The sequence below is a fragment of the Colias eurytheme genome, chromosome 2 (genome assembly GCF_061535395.1).
Source record: "Colias eurytheme isolate Ceu_HAF_F1 chromosome 2, ilColEury1 Martin Lab GWU primary, whole genome shotgun sequence".
NCBI classification, from domain to species: domain Eukaryota; kingdom Metazoa; phylum Arthropoda; class Insecta; order Lepidoptera; family Pieridae; genus Colias; species Colias eurytheme.
This window is the reverse complement of record NC_142981.1, coordinates 8407577-8434838: the sequence shown is the minus strand read 5'-3', so window position 1 is coordinate 8434838 and position 27262 is coordinate 8407577. Positions and strand designations below refer to the sequence as shown.

At 35.5% G+C, this 27262-nt stretch overlaps 1 protein-coding gene across 6 annotated transcripts in view; it reads right to left on the bottom strand.

Moving 5' to 3' along the window:
- Positions 1–27262, bottom strand: part of LOC149910544 (uncharacterized) — a 97150-nt gene that overhangs the window by 52779 nt on the left and 17109 nt on the right. For 5 of the 6 annotated variants that reach the window (XR_016458016.1, XR_016458020.1, XR_016458018.1 and 2 more), the window contains exon 2: positions 24774–24816. The gene's annotated coding sequence lies outside the window, so the exon portion shown is untranslated. Of the gene's footprint in view, positions 1–1047; positions 1291–24773; positions 24817–27262 lie in introns of those variants that run through there. The other variant, XM_090114888.1, reaches the window with a different exon arrangement.

The following is a 27262-nucleotide window of genomic DNA, read 5'->3' as shown; positions in this document are numbered from 1 at the left end:
TTAGGAGCAGGTAGCGAAGCCAGCTGTTACCCTCGTAGATGAAACGTTGCAAACAGACCATTGTGGACCTTAGTTGAACCAATATACCGAGATTTTAAAAATTAACACATGCACGTTTTATTCGAGCTCAATTTTTAATATTTTTTCATTTAGCGCGTTACAGCTCTAGCATAGAGCACTGGGGTACTTTGTGCGCAACTACTAGTGTGGTGAACGTTTATTCAGGAACTAAACATTTTATGAGCGATTTCAAGATTCAATAAGGATTTTAGTGACAATGTGAGCGCGGAATTCGCAATTGTGAGCTTACGATGCATTGTTTTCGAGACTATTTGTATAATTATTGATACAAATAATGCTTGTTATGAATTTTATATTTTAAAGATAAGAATAGTAACTACAATTCAAAATTTACGAAATGTTATAAATCTGTCCATTTATCTTAGGATATGATAAATTATCTCAAGATAAGAATAGGTACATAATGTGACTTATAATGCAGTAATGTATTTGATTTTGTTAAGTATTTGGAAAATCTATAAAATGATAGGTCATTACTGAAATGCGCTTGGAAAGTTATGACTTTGTAGAGGAAGAAGTTAATAGTGCCGTTACGGGATTAGGAAAGATTTCTACTTAGCAAACTTTTACGTTATTGGCAATATCGATGAAAGCTTTAACATTCGTGCCCTCGTGCAAGCGCGAGCGTATGGCATTGCACGAAACGGGCCCAACTAATTGCAAAAGCTCTCATGCGGGCCGTTTATAAACTCCTTACCGAAACTACCGTCTTGTGGGCATTTATCACATAAGGGATAGTTGATTGTTCAGGCTATTTCAAATTTCTGTCGAATTTCGGAAATCGCCCAAAAAAACGGTATCCAATTTTAGGAAACACTAATCTCACGAATAGGTTTACCGATGTCACGTAAAACACGTCAAAAGAACCTCACTATTTTTCACAAACTTTCACGATACACACTTTAACGCGACTTCCGAATTCGACCATAAGTTGCAAATACCTAATAAAATTAGCGTAACACTTACATGATGAGGGATAAACAAGCCGGGTAAGGGGATGTGAATGTCCAAAAGTCAAATCATAGCAAGTCGCACTAAGTTTAAGACAAACGATTCGCCGGTAGGGTAGAGGTCGCGTTCGCGGCCACAGCAGGGCGGCACGCGTCGTGTTCGGGGCACGAGTGCGGTGCACAGAGCGGCGCGATTCACACAAGCACAAGCAGAGTCGGCTGGCGACTGACGGGAGGCGAGTGCCGAGTGGCGCGGTGCGGGGTGCCGGTGCGCGCGCACCCCGCACGCCGCGCCCCGCGCCGGGCCCCTCGTTCCCTCCCTGTCTCGCTCCCTCCCCCCGCCCGCCGCCCGGCTGCCTTATCACGTCGCACGGCGCGCCGCTTCCTTTCTCCTCATGCAGTTGCGAGCTTTTCGCCACTGCCACACTTCCGCCCGCCCAGTCGATTGTGTCGACTTTTAAACGGTCAATGTGTTCTTGCACCACTTCATAAACACATTAACGGATGATTACATTTTCTTATTAGCGAAGCGGAGTTTTGCAGGCGAATGCGCTCGAATTAAAATGTTTCAAAAAACTTTACCAGACGTGGCATCCTCTAACAAATTATTTGCGATAAATTTAGGGTAAGTATCGATTAGGCAATTTGAATATAATATTTAGGGTGAGCTAGTAAAATCGGCTATAGGAAGGGTGCGTCCGATAAGGTGTAAGCGAGAGGCAATGTGGCGCGGGAGCAAGCGAAGAGCGGTGAAAGTGCGCTACGGAACGGGTTTGCGCGTGACCTGTCCTGCACGACCACTCTGCAATATGCACTAGATTGAAAATGGGAACAGCCAGCAGTCTGACTCATACTAAACACGCGCAAATAAACTTTAATTTCTGAGAAGAGGGCTATTTATTCCAAATTAAAAAGCTTTTCGATTACTCTACAATTTGGTAGAGTCCCGTTTAAGCTACTAAGTACTAAATTTTGAGGAGTTATACGTAACGTTCACCTCTTAATATCTATTTAGACATATAGAATAAAGTTGAAACGAACTTAAATTATGTAGGTGGTGTAGTTGAAAATGTAGAGTTTTTAAATAAAGTCAAAGAAAATGCAACCACGACGTTTGATCGAAATAATCTATGATCGTAAGGTTCACATAAACGGAATAAGTAATGTAGACTTTATTACATATGGCAGTAGACACGAGACCAAAGGAATATACATGTACAGCACCGCAGGTTCTGCAAATATTTAATTTCGATGTAGCAATAGAAAGATTTTTAGTTTCACAATTTGTAGTGGAATCAAATTTGAGAGATGCATTTATTTAAGGTAGAATAAAGTATATAGTACCTTTTAAAAAGACTGATTTGCCAAACAGAATCATAAAAGTAAATAAGCTATTAAAAATGTACATAAAGTATCAAAAATCGTTTCATGCATTAAAGGCGGATGCAGGCTCCAATCACGACGTGGTTTTTATTCAATGCGCCTTCGAGCGTGACACCTAAAAAGTTCATTATTTAACATTTCTTGTCTAATTCGCTTCGAAAAGAGCGTTATTAAAAACAAAAATAATAAAAAAATAAGGTTACTTCTAATCGTATGACTTCAGCACGTATGCAGTTTAATAACCTCGATAATGTGCAATTACGAACACGAAAACACTCGAGACAATTAGTCAGATTTATTGGATAAAATTAACCGCAAAAATAGATGCGCATTAGGAAAAAAAAAAACGTGTTTAAAAAATCTCAGTCGAAAGCTAAATGATAAAGCCTGCCTTTGTGCCGTCGCTTTAGTGTAAAAAACATTACTTGAGCTACTCTGTTGATTTTTCCTGTCCCTTAAAGTAAGCAGCTCTTAACTTCTTCTTTCAGACATTAACGTACTTCAAGTCAACATTATGAGATAATTATTTGCTAGGAAGCATTTTAATAATTAATCTTGAAATTATGTTGCTTTTGAATTACGCCTGTGCTTTCTTTATTAAACTTAGATGCCACAGATGTTAAAACGTTAAGTCTATATTAAATACAGATGAATGAAAAAAAAGTGCCTGAATAATGTGTTAATTATCTAAAATACTGTTGTTTACCATAGTGCAGTAGGAAGTAAGGGAGTACCTATATCATATATGTTGTTCAACAAACAAAAAGGGCTAGATCGTATACAGGTGTAGGGTTCGAACAGATGTGCTGCTTCCTCCAATATTGGCCGGCGATTCGCAATGCGTGCCAACGTTGGCAAACACCGCACGCGACTCACTCAGCACTCGAATGCCTATGTAATCAAATATCTACGTATCGTATATATTTCATATAGCACTCCAGTTCTACGTCCTTCAATGTTAAATCTATTCTATAGTGTATTTTCGAGACTCCGAATAGGAAAACGTGACGTTAACTAAAGCAAAAAATGCATTTAATTGTATCTCTTATGACGCGGTTGGTTGGCGTTTTCGGCGGCCTCGAGACGAGTGTTGGAGTTCAACGACCCAGTGTTCATCTTGTGCCCGCAAAAAATGCATCGCTCCGTCCCACGCGAAACGCAATACATTCGCACATTAGTATATATATACAAGTATTATGGATACAAAGAAAAAATCATCACCAATCACGGTGTGTGTACATCGCATACCACACCTTTCGACGAGGCGGGTTTTATACTATGATAAGATTGTGTTCGCTTGGTCTAGAAACACATTAAGCCAACGAATAAATCTATCACACGTGTTCTCAATACTGAGTTTTGTGTACGTTATAGCGATTATCGATGCCAATTGTCATCGCATTAACGACCTTATTTCGTTTCATTGACAAGTCTTGTGAACTTCAAATAGGCGATAGTCGAATAACAAATACAAAGGCGGGGGCTCGCCCACGCAACTCATCTTCACATCACTTCATTGCGCACGCGCCGCGCTTCCTGTATCATTCATTAGTGGTGTTTCAGAGCATTATAACAAATGACTGCTGACTGCCTATCTTAAACTGCCCTCAATTGATTAGGTAAAAAATTGGAATAGCTTGTGAAATAGATCACCAATATTTAAATTGGTTGATACTTACACAAAAAGTCAAACTTTATTTTATAAGCAATAAAAAATCAACAATCAAACGAAACAATTTAGCCTAGTAACTATTTCTTATACATTTTTGTATGCTTAGTTTTATTATATTAAATCAAAAATCTATTTACAATTCACACAATAAACTGGAGAGAAATAAAATTATTCATGACATAAATTAATTTACTTAATGAGTTTATGACTTCGATCGCTATTTCTACCATGCTACAACTTTTATAAGGCTACTAACTAAATCTTATGAATTCATATACCAATTAAGTTTAATTAAATATACGAAGAATTTAGAAACTGCTTAGCTTCCTTGAAGCGCATCGCTGTAATTGGCTTACACAAGCTGAGAGCACGAAGGCATCGTTTGTGATTTATTTATTGCATTTTCTTCTAGTATACTTAACCTGATAGTCACACTTCGATAAGAATATATATTTTTGCCGACATTCTGAACTTTGATTTCTGATTCCGGCATCATAATACATATATTTATATTTATAGTATATTTAAGTTAGATTACTAGGTGGAGTTGAATATTGCCTTAACTTGCTGTGCTTCTGGTGTGTCTAGGTTTACCATTCCAAATGACAAAAAATGTGTTTTTAATCAACAAAGTTTTATCACAATAATTGTATTTTATAGACTCTATTTTTAGGAAGTAAAATGTAGCAACATTTGTTGAGAAAAAATGTCATCAAGTCATTATGCCAAAAAAATATATGCCACTTACTACTTAGCCTGTATTTAGTACTGAAACTATGAACAAGGAGGTTTCAAACAAGCTGCCTAACATTGCCTGTATAATCAATGAGACCAAAAATATACACATATTTTCCTGTGCATCGCGAATGAGCCCTTCACACGGTTATTCTAGCGTTTAATTAAAAGCGGTGAAGCGGAGTCGCGCTCCTGAGCCGAGCGGCAGAGCATCGCGCTCGTGCCCGTTTGATGACTCTGTATAAACGGTAATTAACTCGCTTCATCTGACTCGCTCCTAAGATATATCCTGAGTAGCTTTCGCAACAAATAAAATTATAATAACCCCTCAAAAAACGTTAAGCGCACCCATTAAAAGCGAGCACCTAGACGAGATTCGATGTTTTTTATTTAATGCAAATCAGTTTCAGAGAATCAAATTAAGAGAAATCGTGACGCATATTGAACATCTGTACGATCCGAAAATGGTCATCCCGAATATAACAACAATGGACACGAAATGATTCATAAGCGACGAAAATATTTCTGAAACCATCGGCCGTCTGATTTCCGACCTTTAGCTGAACTTATACGTTGGCTCGTCTTCGGTTGATCCACGTAGTGAATTGGGTTCCGGATCTGTGACACGGGCGCGGAAATGAAAGACTTCTACTGGCTTGCATTGTCACTCCGCTAACCGGCCGAAATATCGACACGCTGCAATCGATTATATTGCGTTTCATTTAATCTGACTCGGAGTGAGCAATATAAAAATGTTGCAATAACATTACCGGAATTGTTATTATCTAAGTAATAAGAAACGCAGTGAGCGGTGTCGAACGAACTGTGTGCTAAGTGGCTTTTAAGGCCGCTTACCTCATCTCTCTACCTAGTCCCACCGAGTTGTGTTTATGTACGAATTTAGTACGATGGTCTGTTTGTTTATTTGATCCATTTCTGTCGAAACACCATGCAATCGAGATGCTGTATGGTTACCGATTTTTATTTCGAATTTTCGAAACTGACGAACGCTTCGTCAGATCCATTTACAGAAATGTATTCGTTGGTATCATAAAAGCCTTCCGTTTTAAGAATAGATTAACTTATAACAATGGATGAGTGTGATTAAATAGATGTTCGATAAAAAATACTGAGTCATAACAATGTTAACACATCTATTCACAATGGGTTTGCGTATAAATCGCAAATCATTATGTATAGAAAATAACAATTTAGGTAAACTAAAAATATTTCATCAGGCCAAAATAGTTTTTGTTAATATATATAGGTACACAAATCATCATAACATGTATTTTGTTGTAGTAAAACAAAAAAAAGTAATAATTTTTTTTCATAATTCCTAAATAAAAAGTCGAAATATTTAATATTGACGAGCAAATATAATCAAGTTTAATTAATATTTAGTTCAAGAAGGTCACGGATATATTCATGAATAATATTGATAAATCTAGCTGAACTTTGGCATTTCAAAATTTGACCACATTTCATTCAGAATTTGAAGATAGTTCAAGTGGTCGGTTCTAGCGGCTCTGATTAGAATATTTCATCAAGTTTGTTAACTGGGCGCACTTTCACATTTTAACCATAATCACATCATAATTTCCTTAACAGAATTAAAATTATTATGTTATAAATTATAATTGTTGTATAGCTCCGTTAGAATCGCTTCCTTATAAATATTGAGTTCATTTCAGAAATGTTTTTATGTAATTTTTGAGGCTTTTGTGTGAAATACACGGGTATCACAGCGGTTGACAATAGAATCGATTTACTGAATAGTGTGTTGAACTCTTCGTTACTCGACATTTTAACAGCTTCTCCTTGTGCATTTTCAAAATAAAATCAAGCCAATTACGTGACTTGTTTGTGCGACAAATTCAACCGATTTTATCTCTGGAAAAATACGAGATTAATGTGCACTTTGCGTAAGTAATGCTTTTGATTTTCATTTTAAAGTCTAAAATGGATTACAGATATTAATGTATTTTCGTGACATTAGATGTCAAGTTTTGGCGCGATTCACATGTCTAGGCAATTTAGATGAATTAAATATTGAAGGTTAATTTACACTGATTTACACATTCCAAGACTGTTTAAATGATAAAGACATAACAGAATTCTCTAGGACATAACTCTCATAGACCAAAAGCGTACTGTGGGACGCGTGCGATGCGGTTCGACTCAGTCGCCGCAGCTCGTAAATAAGGGCGTCTCATTGCGGACCATTATTAATGAATCTGCTATACCTCCGCGCAGCCCTGCCACCCCGCGCCCGCCTGAAAACTAAATAACAGGTGCGTGTAACCCCGTTCGTAGAATCTATTTTCGATGTCTTATAACTGTTCAGAATTCTCTTTGCCACCGTTCCAAACGTTCATACCATATGCTAGATATTGAGATTTGTTTGGGCGTCATCTGCTCGACATCGTCGTCTCTAAATAAGCGCGGTCCCGTGTTGGCTTTGTGAACTTTCATTAGCCGTCTGGGAACATTTACTTACTGTATCATGTTGCTGAAACTGCGCGCGTAATTTGCACCGATTGATATCATTTATCGCTAGTGAAATGGACTTTTAAATAACTTATTAAATCTCTGAATTTTCCGTAACGTCAAGATATAACAACGTATCTTCTCATAATCTGATAGACAGCTTTGCTATGTGTGCATCAGTTTACATTGGCATTACTACAAAATTGAATAGAGTGGTCATAGAATCAAGAATGACATAAATTGTTACGCTGGCTTAGCAAGTTGCGTTCTATTATGAACGTCATTCTCGGAACACAGCTTTTCATATCAAGAGCAGGCCGCAGCGGAGAACATAAAGATGGCGCCTCCGCTACCTACATTAATGCACTTGCTTTATGAATGACGTAATCGTAATATTGTTCCGAGGCTAGATATACCTTTGTAATTTTGTACAATAAAAAGCACAAAAAAACAATAAGCCAGATAGGTAGGTACTTTCAATCTGAAAGAGGATTATCTAAGCAGATTATAAGTCTATGTTATACAACATAGTCGGTAAGTAGTCGAACATTATTTTGTGCAATAAATTTCCTTCTTGTCAGTTTTTATGTTAATTGACGCTACCTATTCATAAAATAAATTAGGTATGTTTAATTATTATCAATGTAAGTAAAAATCAAAGAATATTTCTTGTATTAATTCCTCATCCGATTAATATTTTTCTGTAGATGTTACAATCACAACATTCCATAAAAATAAAGATGTCTTTGTTCTTGCAGTTTTAAAAGGTATTGTTAAAACTAGGTCAAATTATCTCTACTCCAAAAATAGATTCTATAGACATATACCAGCCATCAATTAAACATTTTATTCTTAAGATAACAATACGAGGTCAAAGATCAGTACGTTTACTGAATTGTATCTTACGGCTAATGAAGCAGAATGCCTGAATCATAAAGAGAGTGACGCAATCGAAGGAAGTCTTTACTTTTGTGGACGGAGCCCACGCTTCTTTATAAGGATGACCAAATTGATGTAATATATTAACGATTATTAAGGTTTATATTGAATGGTTGCGCAACAAACGTTGCCTAACTAGGTGTATTAAAAAGGCGTCGATCATCGGAAACAAATGTTCAAGGTTCTCGCGTTCAATATGAACACATTGTTGCTTTAAATAAATTGAATATAAATATTCGTGAATACATTTTAATCTTGGGATATACAAAAGGTACTTTGTATACTTACACATGAATGCACGGCCTTTAAAATTAATATAATAAAAAAATGTTACACAACAATGATTAAGCTATTTCACAGATCTAAGAAAAGCGATAAATTAATATGTATTGAGATATGGATATTCAATTTAATCATGCGCATGTAGACACGTCACGGTGTTACGTGTGTTATGGTCGGCGTTCTTGCTAATTGGTGGTTGGTGCGATGGTGTCGATGACGTCACGCGACTAATTCGATTACACCGGGCAAGGGCACGGCTGTTAACATCCAGCGCGCTTCGGCGATGCCTCATCTCGATTTTATTTTGTGATTGCACGTATTTTTAGATAGACGCAAATAATCTGGTTAAATTCGCAAACCTTTACGCAGACAAGGTATGCACATGGGTCTTTAGTGAACCACTACAAACAAAATTGTTCCATAACTTTTTTGCTAATAAACAAAAACAATGGAACTATTACGAATATAAAATGAAATAAGTTTATTAAAAGCCAGTAGCAGCTGTAACGCAAAAGGACTGTTCTCAATAAATTTGTCATTTAACTTAGCGGCCAGTGCAGTGGTTTAAAACAATGAAGAGCAAGTTACGGCTGGAGCACAACTAACCTCTTCCTGTTTCCAATGAATATTCATTAGCGTAACCGACTAGATCTGATAAAAATATTACTTTCATAATGCAGGATGAATTTCTTAAGCTGTTCCACTATTTAGTTTGAGCATTAAACTTTCGCGATTAGTAGTCAGGGTTGTTGGTAGTTTTAGTATTTAAACCCAATTTGTAGAGTGTCTTACAAATGCGAATATTAAACCTTACAACTGCATAATATAATACAGATATTTCCACTTATTTTGGTTAAGCGCACTGCAGCATACACAAAGCTTTTGATCAAATAAGAAAAGGATAAACATCAAGCGCGTTTCAAAAACGCCTTGAAGAATTTCGACTGAGTGACATATATAATAAATCCGTTACAATTTCTCACATTTCCCGAGTTCATCCCGCATTCAGGTAAATCATTTGAATTATAAAGTGACTAGTGAGATGTCAGTGCATACAGAGTGCATAAGATACCACGGTTATGTAAATGAGCATTGTGGAAACTATGATCTAAGGGTGAGTTTACACCTGCCGGATTTAAGAGTCTAGGGTCAAATGTACACTTATAGTAAGGGCGTTAAACCGGTACAGAGTGCAGAGTTCAACAAAATATTAGAAAATACTATAAATACTCGGCGTGGCACTTAATCTTGTTATTGTTTTGTAACTAAAGATTTTTGGTTCTTAAACTATTTTAATTTAGATTTTTAAGGAAAACAACTTTTTATGTTTTTGACTTATCTAAATAAAATAAAAAAGCAATGTTCTGTTCAATAACCACACCTGCATTGTTTTAATTTTGCACGTGTTGTACACGTTAACGTGACACTTATTGCAATTTAACACAACAAGAACAAAATAATAAAACAGCAGTTGAATAAGTTAAACTTTTACAACGCCGCGACCGTTACATTAACTACGGGTCGGTTTTGTTCCCAAACACGAAACTAATTTATTCCTTCTTCGGCATACCATTCTAATACACTAAATAATCGAAGAGCAAATTATATATGCGTATTAACGGTCAAGCCATAGTTCAAAGATTAGGGCAACGGGCAACCCTTTGCTAGGATCATTTGAGAGGTGAAGTTTCAAATTAAATCGGTTCGCCCCGCGGGTTCGTTGCACGCTTACATTCGATATTAAATAAAGCTCTTTTGTATCGCCGCTGAAATAACAACCGTTCGTTTCATAGAGCCACAAAGGAAATTAAAACACTTGAAGTAGGGCAATTGCTAGTTAATGATGTGGCATTAGCGATAGATTTTTCGCTCCCGGGATAGCGTTGGGCGTGCGAACTCTTATCGGCCATCGAGTATCGGCAATCGTCACAAGCCAGCGGCGGCGAGCCGGCGAGGCGGCCGGCGCGGCGCGACGCAGGGAGCGTCGCGTGTGGCGCCACTAATGGATATTGATGACGATAGCGCTACTAATTATTACACCACCGCCGCTACCGCCTTTCTGAGTCCTAAAATCTGTACTTATCCACGTGGCTGTGACCTACCGATAAGCGGCGTGTAACCGTCGCTCATCAATCTCGCGTATCTTGTCACGCCACGCAAAGTGATTCCGACTCTTCGCCGTGTCGGGGTGGAATCGCTCTCGATAGTCTTCTCGATTGAGGAAATGACTTTGGTGCGCTGCCAAACAACGTTACAATCGAATTATTAGAAGTCGGTCCGGCCGGGTTGTATCAATCACCGTGGGTGGGCCGCGCGACATTGGACTTCAATTAGGCGGGTGGCGCGTGTGATTGCTAACTCTACACTCCAAAGGATTACTTGACCCACTTATTAGGCTCGTCGAATGCGTCCTCGTTTACAGGAAGCGAAGTGACGGAGTAATTTAATATTAACTCATGGGTTTAGTGTTGCAAAATGAAGTTATTTGTGCGATAAATTGCAAAATGCACGAGACCGTTACACATTAAATTTAAAGTACAATTTATTTGTAGCATATGGCAATTACAATCTCATTATTTTACCCTTTTTATTTATCTTCGCGTTCCATTTTATATAGAAGGAAGTGGCTTTCTGTGCGATAATTCGATGCACAATTTTATATGTTATTGTCTTTAAATGTTAACAGCTTAAAGATATTAATTAACAAATAATGTAGGTAATATTATGAAAACAGACTCAGACCTATAATTTATCACAAAATTATAAGCTATAAATAAAAGCAGCAAGCGTGACGGGAAGAACGATAACTGTAACGTTTGCTAATTAAAAGTAATAATTAAGCAGATTACAAGAATACAATATCCATTCTATTCGTTGTTCGTGAAGTATTTGCAAATTTCTAAAACAATCCTAAATTATTATTAGTATTAATCAATTTAGTATTACAATATTGTACGTATATTGTTTTTCTTCATTGATTAATAATAACATAATTAGGTAACTTTAATTCTATTCCAGCAATTTATAACACTGCCCCGGCTTCGCTCAGTTAACCCGAGATAAAAAAAACAGCATAAGTTACACTTTAAGTTACTCTTAAAGTAGCTTATTAATGATAAAAGATTTTTAAAATCGTTATTGTTAGCAGTTTTTATTCGTTACATACAAAAATACAAAAATTTCCACTTTTAATATTAGTGTAGATATACAGCTAAAGGAAAAGTTTATAAGAATTATTATTAAGACTCTAATTTTGTTTTTTATGATGAGCGCTCGTATTAACCTACCTTAGATCAGAGATTTAAATTTAAATGTATAAATAAACATGAATGGATTCTTTATATATGTCAGATATATTTGCATACACAAGGATAACCAAATGTCTAATATTAATTGTACCGACCGATTTTCCACAATCGACTTCGTGGCGCATACGCTGATGCCTGATACCTAGCAAGTTATAATCCGCGCAGCATTGCCAATTATTGCCGGTAAATAGCACAGGCCACTTCACCATCAGTATCGAGTGTATCAATCTGAACTAACCTCCAAACAGGTTTAGTATTACTCGACACCGGCGAGGTGGTTGGAACGTCTACAGCGCGCTTGACCACAAATAGGTCGCGTATTGAATAACACTGCAGACCCGACCTGTGCACGTTTCTAAATATGTACAAAACGTATTGTATCGGCTGTTTATATTTCGCAACTCGTATGTGAATTGCACTTTGCGACACACGTTTAGATATTGACAGTCGCCCACGTACTGTGTAAGTGGTTTTCGATTCGGCACACAACATGAGACGAAGGCTGCCTGTTATTAATTCATTACATATGGAAATGTACGAAATAGCGTTCAAGATTTTATGCAATTAATTCAGTTAAAAAAGACATACTTTTTAATATAAATTCTTCGCTGTGAATTATAAATGTTTTTGTATATCGACCGGTGAATCAGAGTGCAAGAACCCCAAATCTCTTTGTCCTTTCACCTAAAATACGCGTTATTATAGCAAGCGATGGCGCCAAGTCAAAAACTAAAATTATGGTTCAAAAATACCACGAAAGATTCTTTGCATTCATAAACTTTTATATCGTCTTATAAAAAATAATTGCTGCTAAGTTACAGTGAAATAAATCTCCTAAGGCAGTGTGTACCAATTAAAGCATTAAAACCTTGTTAGTTAATGAACAAAGTTAGTATAAGCTGTACCATAAGCACACGCGAAGCATAAAACTTTTCCAGTCAGATGATACTTACCTATAAGACTTCTATTGTAGCTAAGCAGCAAACATGCATTGAACACCGTTAAGGAAAGTAGATTTTTGCTATAGAATTAAACGTTCCGATACTGTATTTTGTAAATCTCAAAAGTTAATGATGAGCTTAAAAATTTGAGATAAGATGAACTCTCATAATTTATTAATTGGTTAATTAATGCTTGCTAACGATAAATAATTAATAACAAGAGAGAAGGGCAATATTTCGTACTAATTTTGAATTTTACAGTAGGCATGTTTTAAAATTATTGATAATTAAAAAACAGAAAATTGTATCACGCCGATTCTACGGAAAAATATAAAATGTGTGAAAAATATAATATACATATTTCAAGGGTGTATACTTTGAATGTTACATTAAAAATAAGGAATATGTAATATTAAACATAAAATACATTGAAATTATTTCACGTACCTACACGATAATAATTATAATTAGTCCATAAGGAAATAACAATGCAAGAATACGTGATACCAAAACTCATACTGCAATTAATAGAAACATTCTGAGACAAACGTATTCATAAACATTTTATAATATCTACACTATTTAAAATTGTCTCTTTTCGACGCATGGATAAATACATACTACACGACTACTCACACTACTTTTATAGATAGTCATATATTAATTACAATTTCATATTCATTGGAGTAGCTCGACAAATGAATATTTAATTGCAACTTGGCTATACGTTGTTATGAAACTTAGATAATAATAGGAATGCTAAACGGTATGAAACCTACGACATGGCGCCGTCCTTATTGAATGTCCAGAGCAAATATTGAATTTCATTTATACTGAAACGAGTTTATGGCATTTTATTCAATATCTCCACTCGTCCAATTTGCACGTTCCATGCACATACATTATATATCCAATTATAGGTTGTCTACGTTATATTGTATAAAATATCGATATCGAAAAATGGCAGATTTCAAGAAACTGTTAGAGATATATGTACAATGAAAACAAGGTTGCAGCACACAGCATGTTAATCACTTACAGATCCGTACAAAAAATCGAGCAGTGAAACCAATATAGAAATGAGTTCGGCTCATATCTGCATAGATGACAATGGGCTTTACTTTTACCGTAACAAAACAGATTTTAGTTTACGAGGCGAGAGATTAATTACGATAGGTTACTTCCATGAAGATTAAATTGAACAATATTAATTTTTATCTTTTAGATGAGAATAACAAACATCAATATGGACTGAATTATCATTGATGTGAGTAGTTTAAATTGTATCTCGATTGCCCTTTAAGGCTGCAGTCTAGCAAAATTGCGTTTTCAACAAGTTATTTGACAATTTTTTCCCGGCTAATGAAATGATAAACTGAATTTTTTTTTCTTGTTTATCAATTAGTGTTATATACGCAATGCGCGTGAATTTTTTCACATTTGTAAAGTTACTTTATGTTACCTTAATCAGGCCTTCAAGATAAGTCTCTTTCCCCCAAAATCATTTCGAGCTAAGTTTGTGCACTCACTACGTTGCAACCGATTACAATTTACACAATCTGATCAGCGCATTATTATCCTTATATAGTCGTTATTAAAAACTGCTGAATACAATTGCCGAAAAACTTATGATTTTCTTAATTAGAACGTTATAAATTCATTAAATTTCCCATTTTTTGCCTTACAAAATCTATTGATAAATACTGCTAAAAGTTATTTTTTCCATTAATATATTCGAGTTGGTTGAAGACCAATGAGTATTAATCCTTTAGAAAATTTTTTTTTTGAATTTTGATAATTCTTTAAATATTAAAAAAATATTTAAAATAATTAGGAAAAATCCTAGCGAATTTCTTTAGTCGCGCTCCTTGGGCCGGAGCGTTCTGACGTGTGCTCTACGCTCGATTTTCCTTCATACCGAAGTGAAAGTTGCTCTACTTCATTAAATTTAATATTTTTGTTAATTGATTATTTTTATCTTAGTTTTGTGCAAATATTCGTATTTTTAAACATTTGATTTCGATATGGAAAATAAACGAAAAAAATACGCGTGTAACTACTAGAAAAAAAAATATCTTCGAACATAAAGTTAATGAAACCAAATAGATTGCAAAGGTGATTGGCAACAATTTCTTTATTTTACGGGGTGTCAGTAAAGGGATGTATATTTCTTTAAAACTAAAGTAAGCTCATAAATTTTCTTATAATATAATTTTTTTGAAGTTCCAAAAATGTTTATTTTTCGTTTGAGAAATACGAAATATAATATAAACTTGTATTGAGAACTTGAACTTCCCAAGTTCATCCGGGGAAATCCCCATACGGGGAAAATGATTTGTTTACTCCAAAATTGATCCGAGGTGTTTTAATTTTTTCTTCTAGTCATTTTCAACGTAGCGGCATGTTGTTTGATTATTAATTTTGTAACTTAAATACAGGATGTTGGTTTTATATTCTGATCTTACAGACGCGCTGACAAATTTAGTCCGCCATTTCTAGTTTAGTCTACCAACTCTAAGTACCAATATTAAAACGAATGGATTATCATCACATCATCAAAACTCAGATGTAATGGAAGATCACAATAACATAGAAAATTCAGTGGGTGTTGAGAACTAAACAAACAGAAGTAACAGAAACGCGAAGAATAAAAAAAGAGGACGAAAACGATAATTCGTTGATGCTTTCCCTTTTCGACGTATTGTTAGGGTACATCACCAATCTGCAAAAAACAAAACTGATGATTCCCAATTGCTGATTAAAAATGAAAAACAAATAATCGACAACAGTGGTGAAAATTTGCTGACCACAATGAAACATCCTTCAGTGGTAGCAGATTTACTCATTTCAAATGTATCGGTGAACAGCGTAAAGGAGTGAATGTGGATGGTGGATTGTATACAGGGTGTAATCGATAAGTATGTGCAGCCTGCAGGCAATTATGACGTTATTATTGCAGGTATCAAAAAACTTAAAACTGATATCGAAATTACTTTACCTAATGAGCAAAATGACAATAATAACTTTTTAAAAGTATAACGAGAAATATCTAAAAAATTTACTTTATACACTCCCATATCAAAAAGGGAAAATGGGACTAGTAGAAGTTAAATGTCTAATTCCGGCAAAAGACATGAATGCGGAAGATGCGGTTAAAAAAAAAATTTAATATTTGAAATACAATGCAAAAAATAACACTTTTGTCATAGATAAGAATCATGACTATTTTTTCTAAATTCAGGGACAACTAAACGTTGCAGAAGCAGAAGTCTGCTTATTTGCTGTTTGGACTGGAGTGAATAATTCGTTAAAAATAGAATATAATATAAAAAAGTATGTAACGTTTAGGCAAAATAAAATGATGGACCATTATCAAGATTTTACATAAATTGCCTACTGTCAGAATTGATTGATTCGAGACTTCAGCATTCGATGCCCATCAAGGACCCATCCTATATCATTCAAGCGATTGAAAAAAACGAGATAAATCCAGTGCAACCGATAAAGCATGAGAATGCTAGCAAAAGATTTATTAGGTTTATCAATATAAATCTATATATTACACATAATATAATAAATCTATAGAAGACGCGAAGACTGACATCCGCGCGGACGGAGTCGCGGGCGGAAGCTAGTCAGAAATAATTATCTTTTGTTTTCATTTGCGTATTTTTCTATTTGATAATTTTTTAACACAAACATTACATTTTTTTTTATTATATACAAAATTTGTTTATCCGTTTTATTAGTTAAACTGAACAACTTTCACTAAGAAACTTAGGTCGAAAAAAATGTATAGAGTTATGCATTTTGTATGGAAAGCTTATTTTTTTTATATTTCGTCCAAATTTCTTTGTAAAAGTTGATCAGTTATATAAACATGAAGTTGAAGATATCAATAGAAAGTATTCGCAAATTTTGTGTACTGATAAAAAAAAATCACCCGGTGTAATTTTCACGAAAATTGTTTCAAATTGTCATTTTTGGTACTTATTACGAATATTAAATTATGCATACGAATGATTTAATTTTTAAAAATTAAGTGGAGCAACTTTCCCTTAGTAGGTACATTTGTATTATTTACATATAGGATGACAGGATGCATTTGTTTGCACTACTAGACCAAGCCCTTAACACAATTATAACAATTTCATATTAATTGACGTTCAATCACTGAAAGCCTCTCGTCACTCATTTGCACAAACTCGTTTGAATACATGAAAGTTTTCATGTTAATTGATAGATCTTGACATACAACCGGTGTTGAAATTTTATATGGATTACATTGCACAAATTCGTTCATTAAAATGAGATCGTTTCGGAGTCATTTATGATTGTCACCTTCGGAGTGCCACATAGTTCAAAGGTACAAAGTAGCTCAGAAGTCGCGAAGAACTATCTTGATTAAAATTTAATGCAAGCTAAGAATAGAGCAGTTTTAATCAGTTGAGAACACGACTTCAGTTCAAGAGTACTGTCTTAACAGTTCTTTTTTAATTGCCTCTCGGCGGGGCCGGGCCGTGTAATGCGCAATTTAATGATCCTTCAAAATGTAAAACGCATTACTGCACCATCTTTATTTTATTGTTGGCTTAAGATGGAATCGCACTCAACGAGGTGACGTGTACCGCGTTATGTTCTTACGACCTTCAGATTTCTAGAAACTGCGCCTTTGCGGTTTGCTATTTATGATAGTGTCCTGTAAGCTTCAAACACTTAGGTTTACACATTTTTATAATTAATTTATTATTTAATAAAAAATATTTTTACCTGTCATTGAAATATACAAACGTCATTGCTTTTTGGTAATATTTAAATTTGTCTATCAAAAATGTTTGCGATAAATGATCACATTCATACAAAAAATCATTCAATTCAAATTGAGAGCTCAAATCGTTTCATATAGCTTGACCCGTAATTAAAAGAATGTCAAATATATTAGGTTATTATTGGAGCGTGTTAAGAAAAACACAATTTGATATTACGCATGCACCCTCGGGGCGCTGTTGCTGGCACCTAATTAGAATATAAATATCAACCGGCGTCGTTCCTTAACTGACCGGACCATTGTAATCCAAACCGTCGTCGAATTATTAAAGCAAAGGAAACAATGCCCATCCTATACTACTTCTACATCTAGATATCGATTTGCTTCTTGAGGAAAACTTTTCAAATTTTCTCAAGGATACGAACTCCGAACCGCTTGCAATATAAAATTATTGTGTTATTGAAATTATTTATAAAAAAATAAAATGTTGCAAATTTTAAAGAAGCTTTGCAAGATTTGCGCGGCAGCAACGAGGCATTATCACTAAAGACCTCGTAAAGGTTAATGTGTCTCTAAATAGCATCTGATTTCCTTGAACAAAAACAAAAGTTGAAAAACCTGTTCCAAAACTAAACGTTGTAATAGAGTATTTTTTTACGGATAAACATTGCGCAGCAAGGAAGAGTTGCAAGCGGCGCGCCAGGACCGGAGGGCGACGCTCGTGCCATATGGACGGATACATGCAACAATGAGCTCATACAACCGGTCGCAAGACCGTTACAGTCTACAGATGAGCCGCCGGCCGCCGTGAATATGCATGAGCTCCGACTTGACCTCGCGTTATTAGACCGCGGGCGCGAGCGTGGGACCACGTCACGAACAATCGCCATTTGACATTTATGCGACACGCGACCCAACCGATGTATAGTGAAAATAGACACAGGATATAATATTAATGGGGTAACTTTTGCAAGTTTCCAAACAGATTCCGCAGCAGCGACGGGTAAGGATGCCATCAATCAGTCGGGAGACGCGGGTCAGAGCTTTGCTCGTGGCCCGACCACCTGTCGCGCCTGTAAGCTCGTAGCAATTGCTAATCAGTCACTAAGTCACGCCAAATCTCGGCTTGACAAGGGGATCGCGCTACGCAGCTAATGGTATTTTGACGAACAAGCGTGCGAGGTGTAGGTAAACTTTTATGTCATCATAGCTGCTAGCAAGTATTGCTCAGGTGTATATAACATTTTAAACAAGACAACATGAAATTATTTGCACACATATTAGATTTTTGAATAAGCGGTAAATTTTATGGGCATAAAATGAGAATTTGTTCAGTGATTAACAAGAATGTACGGTGCCCTTTCTATCATGTAATGAAAGTACTATTAAGGACTATCGCCATCGAACAAAAGAATTATTGCTCATCGACCGAGCGGGGAATTCTCGCGTAAAATGGCAGACATTTATGAAATAGCGGTAGCTTGTCATTCGGAGCAGTATCGGGGCCCAACGGGCAGCGAGGCGCGGTGATCGCTGTAAATTTCATCGCAATAGTGAATGTACACGCGAAACTAAAAATAAACACGAAAGCCACAACGGGCGTAGCCAAGCGATACACGGATAACTGCTCCGGCCTGTTCGGCGCTCGCCGCATCGAATCCGGCGCCACTCGGAGCCGTGACATGCCAATGTGTCAGATATGCACACTTAATTAGTTACATTCACTGTCTCTTGGGAGCATGTGATCACGTTTCATTTGAATTATTAAAAAGGACTCATATATTCACGATTAATAATTAATGTTTAATACTTTACATGTGCATAAATCGTCTTTTGACATTAAAATAATAAGCAACGTTTCAATAATACTAGGCAAGTGAAGTAGACGCAATCAAAGTTAAAGTTAACACCCTGAAATCCGAGTTTTACCTCTGTAGAGCGATAAGCAGTGTTAACGCTCTTTAACCATCGCGACGTGGAAAGTGGGAAAAAAATGTGTCGAGTAGAAACAAGCTGGATTGAAGCGTGGAACAGAGCAATAACATTGGTGTGCTTCATCTCTAGCAGATCACGTCCCAAGAACAAAAGAACGCGGCGAGCCGACAGCGGCAAACGAGCTAAAAAAACTTACATTCAAATGGAGCTTTTCTGCTTAACAAACTCTGCGCTATGTAAAATGTTTTTAAACTGGATCATTGTCTATTCTTATGTGCCGTGCTCATTATTAACTTTATCAACATTTTGGTATATGTTTATAGGTCAATTATTAAAATAATTATTATTATAATAAGTTAAGCAAACTCGAGACATGTTAACTTTTTTTTTAATAAATAACGCCTCACCTTTCCTGTACCATAAAAATTATACATTAAAATATATTAGGGAAATAATAATATTTTTTAATGACAACCTCAATATTAAAATGGGTGTTGTGGCTGCGATGTAAGTGGTTTGATACGACTTATGCATTGTTAATAGACATGTTTGATACATTTTCATCAAATGAATAAAAGAATACTACTTAATCATCACTTCAATGTGAAGTCCTATAATAACATGTGATTTTCCTCGTATTGAATCATTATAGTCATTCAAAATAACAGTTCCCGTCGAAGAATTATAATATAAACAATAGAACTATTGAATATTTAAGTAGTCCTCCAATTTGGTACGTGTGGCGCTAATGTATGCAGCATTAAGAAGACATTAGACATGGAACACGTCGAATGATGCATTATTAAACGATTTATCACTACCGTTGCATCTCTTCGCGAAAGAAAGGGTAGAGTAAACTCAGAACCGTCACAATCCCTTACATGAAATATTAAACGTTTTATTGAACTGGATTTGTTAGTGTTTTTTTTTTAAATGGCACGATATTTTACTATGTATTTGTATTTGTGCAAAGTTTTCGCGCTCAATACAATGCTATGATTGATTGATCTTTGGTGATCTGATAGTTACCTGAAATTTGATATGATGAATCGATAAACTTTTACAATTTTAAGTTAGGTACACAATGCTATCTCTTACAGAATCATTTTAACGTGACGATAGATGTAAATATGTGTATTTTATAATAATCATTCAATTTTATAGCAAGTACCAACATAAAAATGAACACACGCGAAAGTTCTGCTCATTATGTCCAATAACAACATCGGAGACAAACCTAAAATGACAGTGTTATATCGAGGGCCACAGTAAAGTGCGGCTGCCAAGCGCCCGCAGCGGAAAATTTGGCGGAAACTGATCGACACCGCAGCCGAAAACTATGCATTTAAGTCACATCAATCGATACGCGGTCGGACGCACACGTGTGCAAGTTGTTTATGTACCGCAAAAGCCGCGAAGTTTTGCACAACTGCCAAATGTGAGACTTTACTTCACATAAAGTGGCTTTTAGGACTTCCCATGAGAGGTGTTAAGGTTAGGTTAGCGGACGTATGGGGATTAAACTCGCACTATATCATTATCGTTATACTCCGCTCATGTCAATTTCAGTGGCTGGCTAATGAGCAGTGTTTAATGCTCAAGCTCGATAGCATTAAAATGATATGCGAGCAATCGCTTTTATAAGGAAAAGCGATATGATGTATAAAAAAAACGTTAGTCGTGTATAACTTCAGGAACATATTTCCGCAGGTACCTATTGGAATAAGTTTGTACCTAATAGCTTGTAGGAATTTACCATTCCGGAAATATGAATAACGATATGCTGCTATTTTCTATACAAGCGTAGCAAATAAATATTCCCGCTATATATGTAGTTGCAGACGTCTAATCGGATAATTGGCATGAAACGAATGTATCACATAGCGATTTTCGGCGCGGTGGCTGATGAAAGAGAACATGACGTTGCTCGGATCTAAGAAGGGGATGTGGTAAGGTCGCGTTACGCCGTTTGAAAGTGATATGCGAGGCGCCAGGAGAGCAACAAATTAAGTCCCCGTGGGGAAGGCCCGCCCACGCCTGCACGCGTTGAGAACCCACCCGCGATAACGTCTCGCTGAAGGGAGAACTTGAATATTTCCAAGGAATTACATAATCAAATTCGCCATATAAAAGTTCTCGAACGTGCCTTAAGTATTTTCTGAACTCTCTTAAAGGTTTCGTCATAATTGTTAAATTTATTACCCAATATTGTAAGCCTATGGCAACATAATTTATGTATTATATTGGCAGAAGTGCCCAATGACCATATTAAGGAGGAATAGCGGTTTCAACAAGAACGAGGCATTAAGGTGGTATATTTGAATAATAACGAAATAAAAAAACATGCACCCCTCAATGTACCTTTACCTCATAAACATTAGAAATTAATGGTTTATGTGTACATACAATAAAATAAATAAACGATACAAATTATTGGCAATATAAAAAAGAAAGAAAATCTGCCAATAGGATCGCTTAAGCGTACAACTATAAAATTAAATGGGTAGAAGGCGTTTTTACAAGTTTATCGAGCGTTCTATACAGGGCAGACGGCTAAGCCGGGCTAATGGGCTAGCAGGCGCCAAACACGCTGCCTGTCTGTCTAGGCGGTTAGTAACAGAGGCCGAGAAATTCCTACAGGCCTGCATTGATCGATTCTATCGAGGCATACGATTTATAGTTAATTTACAATACAATAAGTGGATTAGATCGTGAAATAAAATGGTCGTAATGACTAGTACAAGCGGCCGAGAACAAAGAACTCGCAATAGTTAGAGAGCGGCGCGCTTGGTTGACTGTGGCCTGGGTTTTTATGGCGATTTATCGACTCAAATTAATCGTGTAAGTAGAGAGCCGACGCAGGAAGCTTGCGTGAAACGTGATATAGGACTTTTATTGGTTGAAAGCATTTACATTCATTTAAGTTCCTTACATACATGTCATTTATTCAGAATGGAGCTGGATTTACACATTCAAAATGAGCGCTACAACATTATGAAATCGATCGATAAACAAGCGTGTCACGTATTCAAAATTAAATAACGTGTATCGTTGATTACACATACTTACGAGTATTTTCGTTTAGCAATTTCTTGATTGTATTAAAAGTGCAAATTTAAAAGCTCCAAACTCAACCTACTTATATGTACCTAGTAACTTGAATTATCGTGACTCTTACAATAATAATTAGGTCTGTAGAGCGAACCATTGGTCTTCATCGCAACTCCACCTACTAAGCGAAACCACGACGTGCGGGAAATGAGATGGCATTACACAATCCATTCCAATTTTCATGGCATTCCCTATTTCAATGTAATTCTAATCAAGTTTTGACTTCTAATGGTAATAAACTAATGGGAATTAGCTTGTGAATAAAATCTGATAACATGAGCAGAATAGGTGGTGAAACATATTAGCTTGTTCACATTTAGTATGAATTTTTAAACGAAGTTACTAGTATACATTTTTCGTAAACAATAAGAAAAAAATCTAAATCCTTTAAGTTGTTGAACATATTCAAATTTTCGCATTTCAAATGTAAAGGAGATATAATTGTAAATACACTAAGGGAATAATCACTAAGGGAAAAAAATAAATATTATAGATTTTACTTTAAGCACACTTTGCATCAGTCAGCACTTCAGCAGTTATAGGTATTATAGACCTTGATAACGTAGAGACTGCAGTTCAAGACTTACAATCATCAGATCTATTGCTAGTGATTTTGGCGAGATATTCCAACCTGATATACGTATTTCATTCTGGGAACTTTTGAAATGGACCGATTTCAGGGAACAGCAATGTTCTCGGCGGGAGTGATTCCGACCCGCTTAAACAGGCGCCCGCCCCAAGACTGCATAATACATTGCGGCGAATGCACCACAGTTTGATCCCTTTCTAGACAAGGTAAGTACGACTGGAAACTTCTTATAATGTTACTCCTTTTCAACCGAGAACGTGAACTACTAAGGGGCTTTATGACTTCATCGTAAATTTACAAAGTTCTAAGAATGTCATATCTTACGCGGGAATATCGGCTGCGTTCAATTATTTATTAATGACTAATAGCTTTGAAACTTCATGTACGAACTTCTCTGAAGGAGAAACTGCTCTGAATCAAGGTACAGCGACCTGAATATGCAATACTGTTATTTAACTAGTTGAGTATAGTTTAATATCAATGACTGTTCGCCCACAAATTAGCTACAAGCATTGAATTTTGCGCTATTGGGACCAAGTTGAGTTATGAAGACTAAGTAGGATTTGCCCCAACTAAATAACTTTTTAATGGGGCTATTTAATCTTTCCTAACCTACGCTTAAATTTCCCTCATTTGCAAGTGAAGACAAGAACGTTAATACATAAAGTGTATCAAACAACAGGATAGACGTGCAACGTTGAAGCAATCTGGCATTTATTTATGCGCATTGGTTCGGTTGTTCCAGACAATGGCTAATGTTTCTTTAGCCCGTTCATCGCTTTGGTAACCTGGCCCGCGCACATAAGGTAACAAAAAGGTACGTAAATGACGACCGGCATTAGCAATTCAGACTCCACGAGCAGACAAAACGACTACTTTCTCTTTCATAAATGTCTGAGCAAGAACAATGTCACTTAAAAATAGCCCTCGTAATGTTGAAAACTAACTTCGATAGTCGGGATATAATGGTGTAATATTTCAAGTAAGAGGACAAAAGATAGCAATCGCGTTGAAACCGAGCCGAATGAGGTTAGACGAACTTCTTTAAATCTTTAGAGACGTCATCTCACGTGAAGGTATTAATAATAAATTGAAGCATCTCAGGCGTGAAGTTGATTTTGTTTGTTGATTCTTTACAAACCTGAGGAAACGCGGTTTGGTTCAGATTAATCAGTGAGCCGAGTTATCTTGTTTATCGGTCGAATTTAAGACACTTCACCAAAAGCAGCAAAAGTTACGAAAGATATGCGAGGGAGATCTTGGTCTTTTGCCAGGAGAGTAATCATGAAAAATATGACGGGGACACTGTAAAATATTAAAATACGAGATACATTTCCAGCTAGACAAAATATACAAAAGCAGTGTAAATGATGAATACTGTTTTAGAGTAACTATAAGCCAAATGGCGTTTTAAGAGAGGGTGGGCGGAGTGTTCTGGATGAAACAAAACGTGAAATGGATTACTTTATGAGTAATATACCTTTACGAGTTGTAATTCTTTAAGGTTTCTTACATTTTTAGTATCTCAGTTTATTAGCTATTCTTAACTTAATATTTTACTTAACTAATTGAAAGATTTGAAAACTTACATTTAAGTGAGCTTCTTATATTGTTATGACTCCGGGCAAATATCTGAAACAAAAAAAAAACAGCTTATAAATACACTATAGAGTATAGCAAAATCATCAGATGAGGATGGTTTGTTAATATTTAAGTAAAATAATATATTTGATATTGTTATTATTTAACTTCTATGAAAGGAAATTGAATTAGCATTGCGAATTAACTAAGTAGTTGGATTGTCAAATTCACTGAAATGTCTGCTTTGTAGAAAATGCCAACACTATAAGCCAACACTTTATCTGAACAATAGTATCCCAACAAATTGTACAAAATATCCTTGAACATTTCATATTATTCAGTCTCTAGAGCTAGCTAATGACACATCTTCTTGTTTGCCTTGGTGCGACCTAAAAATATATTATATTTCTTGGTAGAAACTAATATGGTTACTCTTTGATGAATCCATTAATTATTATTCATAAGATTGAAATTACTCATTTAAGAATATAATGCCAAAAATATTCTTAAATAAATAATTATGCACTTTGAGCTGATTAGGTTAATTCCCCAAAATTACATCTGAATATGAGGTGTACATACTTAATACATATAATAATAATCGGTAATTCCACAATATCGGTACCTATCGATCCACAATCCTACTAAAACGATAACGATGATGAATAAATAATAAAAGTTAATAACGTTTGAAACGGCTTTTGTTGATACAATAGTAACTTAAATAGAAAAATATATCATACTAGACAACTTTACGTAAAATGTAGAAAATTATAAGTATTTAAGTGATCGTAATAAGTGGGGAACATATTTGAACGCGAATATAAAACGAAACCAATTACAAGTTTTCCAATATGGCTGACATATTATAGCAATGTTAAACTTGTAATAGCTGCTTAAATTAACTTAGCGGCATAAATGACCTTTAATTTGAATTAGAAACGGAAAAATTGATCCTATTGTTATAACAAATATGGATAACAAATTCTAAGCAATCACATACAAGTTAAGAATATAATCTAAACCATAAGTAACTTTTGTAGGAGATTAAATTTTATAACTCAAATATTCTATATGAAGTAGAAATTTAACAATTTACTTTTCTACAAAAAATACTTTTTATTAATCACAAAGCTCACACTGAGCCGTTAAAAGTAGGGAAATTTAAAATCACGCTCAGCATACAGCGAGCTCTCTCTGGAATACAATCTTTGATGAAGCCGAATGTGGAATCCATTGATGCAGTGACTTGTCGAAAAGTTGGCAAGATTAATTAAATTGGCTTTCAGTGAGAAGGGACTGTTTTCTAAATATTTTCATTCAATTTACAAATTTGTAATGTGAATTTTGTATTTTCTAAGGAAAATGTTGTCTACTAATTTATGTTGAAAATTCCCTTGTCGAGAGTTAAAACAATAAATCTGTACGAGGCCCCCGTAGTGTTTACTGTGCAATCACGTCGCTATTCTAGTTACATAATCCCCTTTGCAGTGCGAAGCGAAAAAGCTACGCTTAAAAACTCTATTATGGGTCGGCATTCGTTTCGCTATCACAATACATATTAACCGAGTAAATGAGAGCAACGTTGCTACTGACAATGTAGGCATATACCAATTATACCTGTAATTATGATGAAAATAATCACGCGTTATAACGATTCAAAACATTTGCTTTGTTATGTTGAATAGTGTCCTTTACTAGAACATCCGCTTTTAATGAGAATTCATTCTTTTATCATTAGGTGGGCAGCTCATCCGCAATCGTTCCTAATATATTTATTGGGTGTTTTTTTTATTAGCATCTTGTGAAACATCCGCTCGATTTGACTGCTTACTATTTGTACCGTTTGAGAAATGCTGCCTTCTTATTATTTGTTGTCCTTTACGTTCAGTGACCGTCTTGTCTGCCTAGTGATTAGTATATCCAATAGCAAAAGGTTATGGATATTTTTTAGTTGTAGTAGCTCGCCAACAAAAAATTGAGAATGTTCACTTTCCCTTTCCAGTCATGTTACTTGTATGCGCATGATTCACATATTATTCTTATGCTTTATAATGCATAGTAATCTTTATATCTTGTGTATTTGGCTACTATAGGTCGAGATTTGACTCGAGCGATATTCCAAAAGAGCATACAAAAACGGCTAAACAGATGTATGAGAATTGAAACGGATTCTTTAAAAACTTTGTTGATTATTTTACTTCGTTTAGACAAGAACACGCAATCATCACCGCGGGCAACAGCAAACAGCAAAAAATTTTTTTTAACTCAACTCAATTATAAAGCATGGTGCAGAGATTAGCTTCAGTAAAGCTTTATTCAAGGTTACTTCACTAAGTACGAGGTTTAAGTCGATATTTTAGTTTAAAATGTAACAAGAATATTAATAGTAAGATATATTCTGAGATAACATTCTATTTTTACAAAAATTAAGTAAATACAGTACACCAACTCCCATAAAAAATGAACTGGAAAGTTGAAGTCGTTCAATTAATTA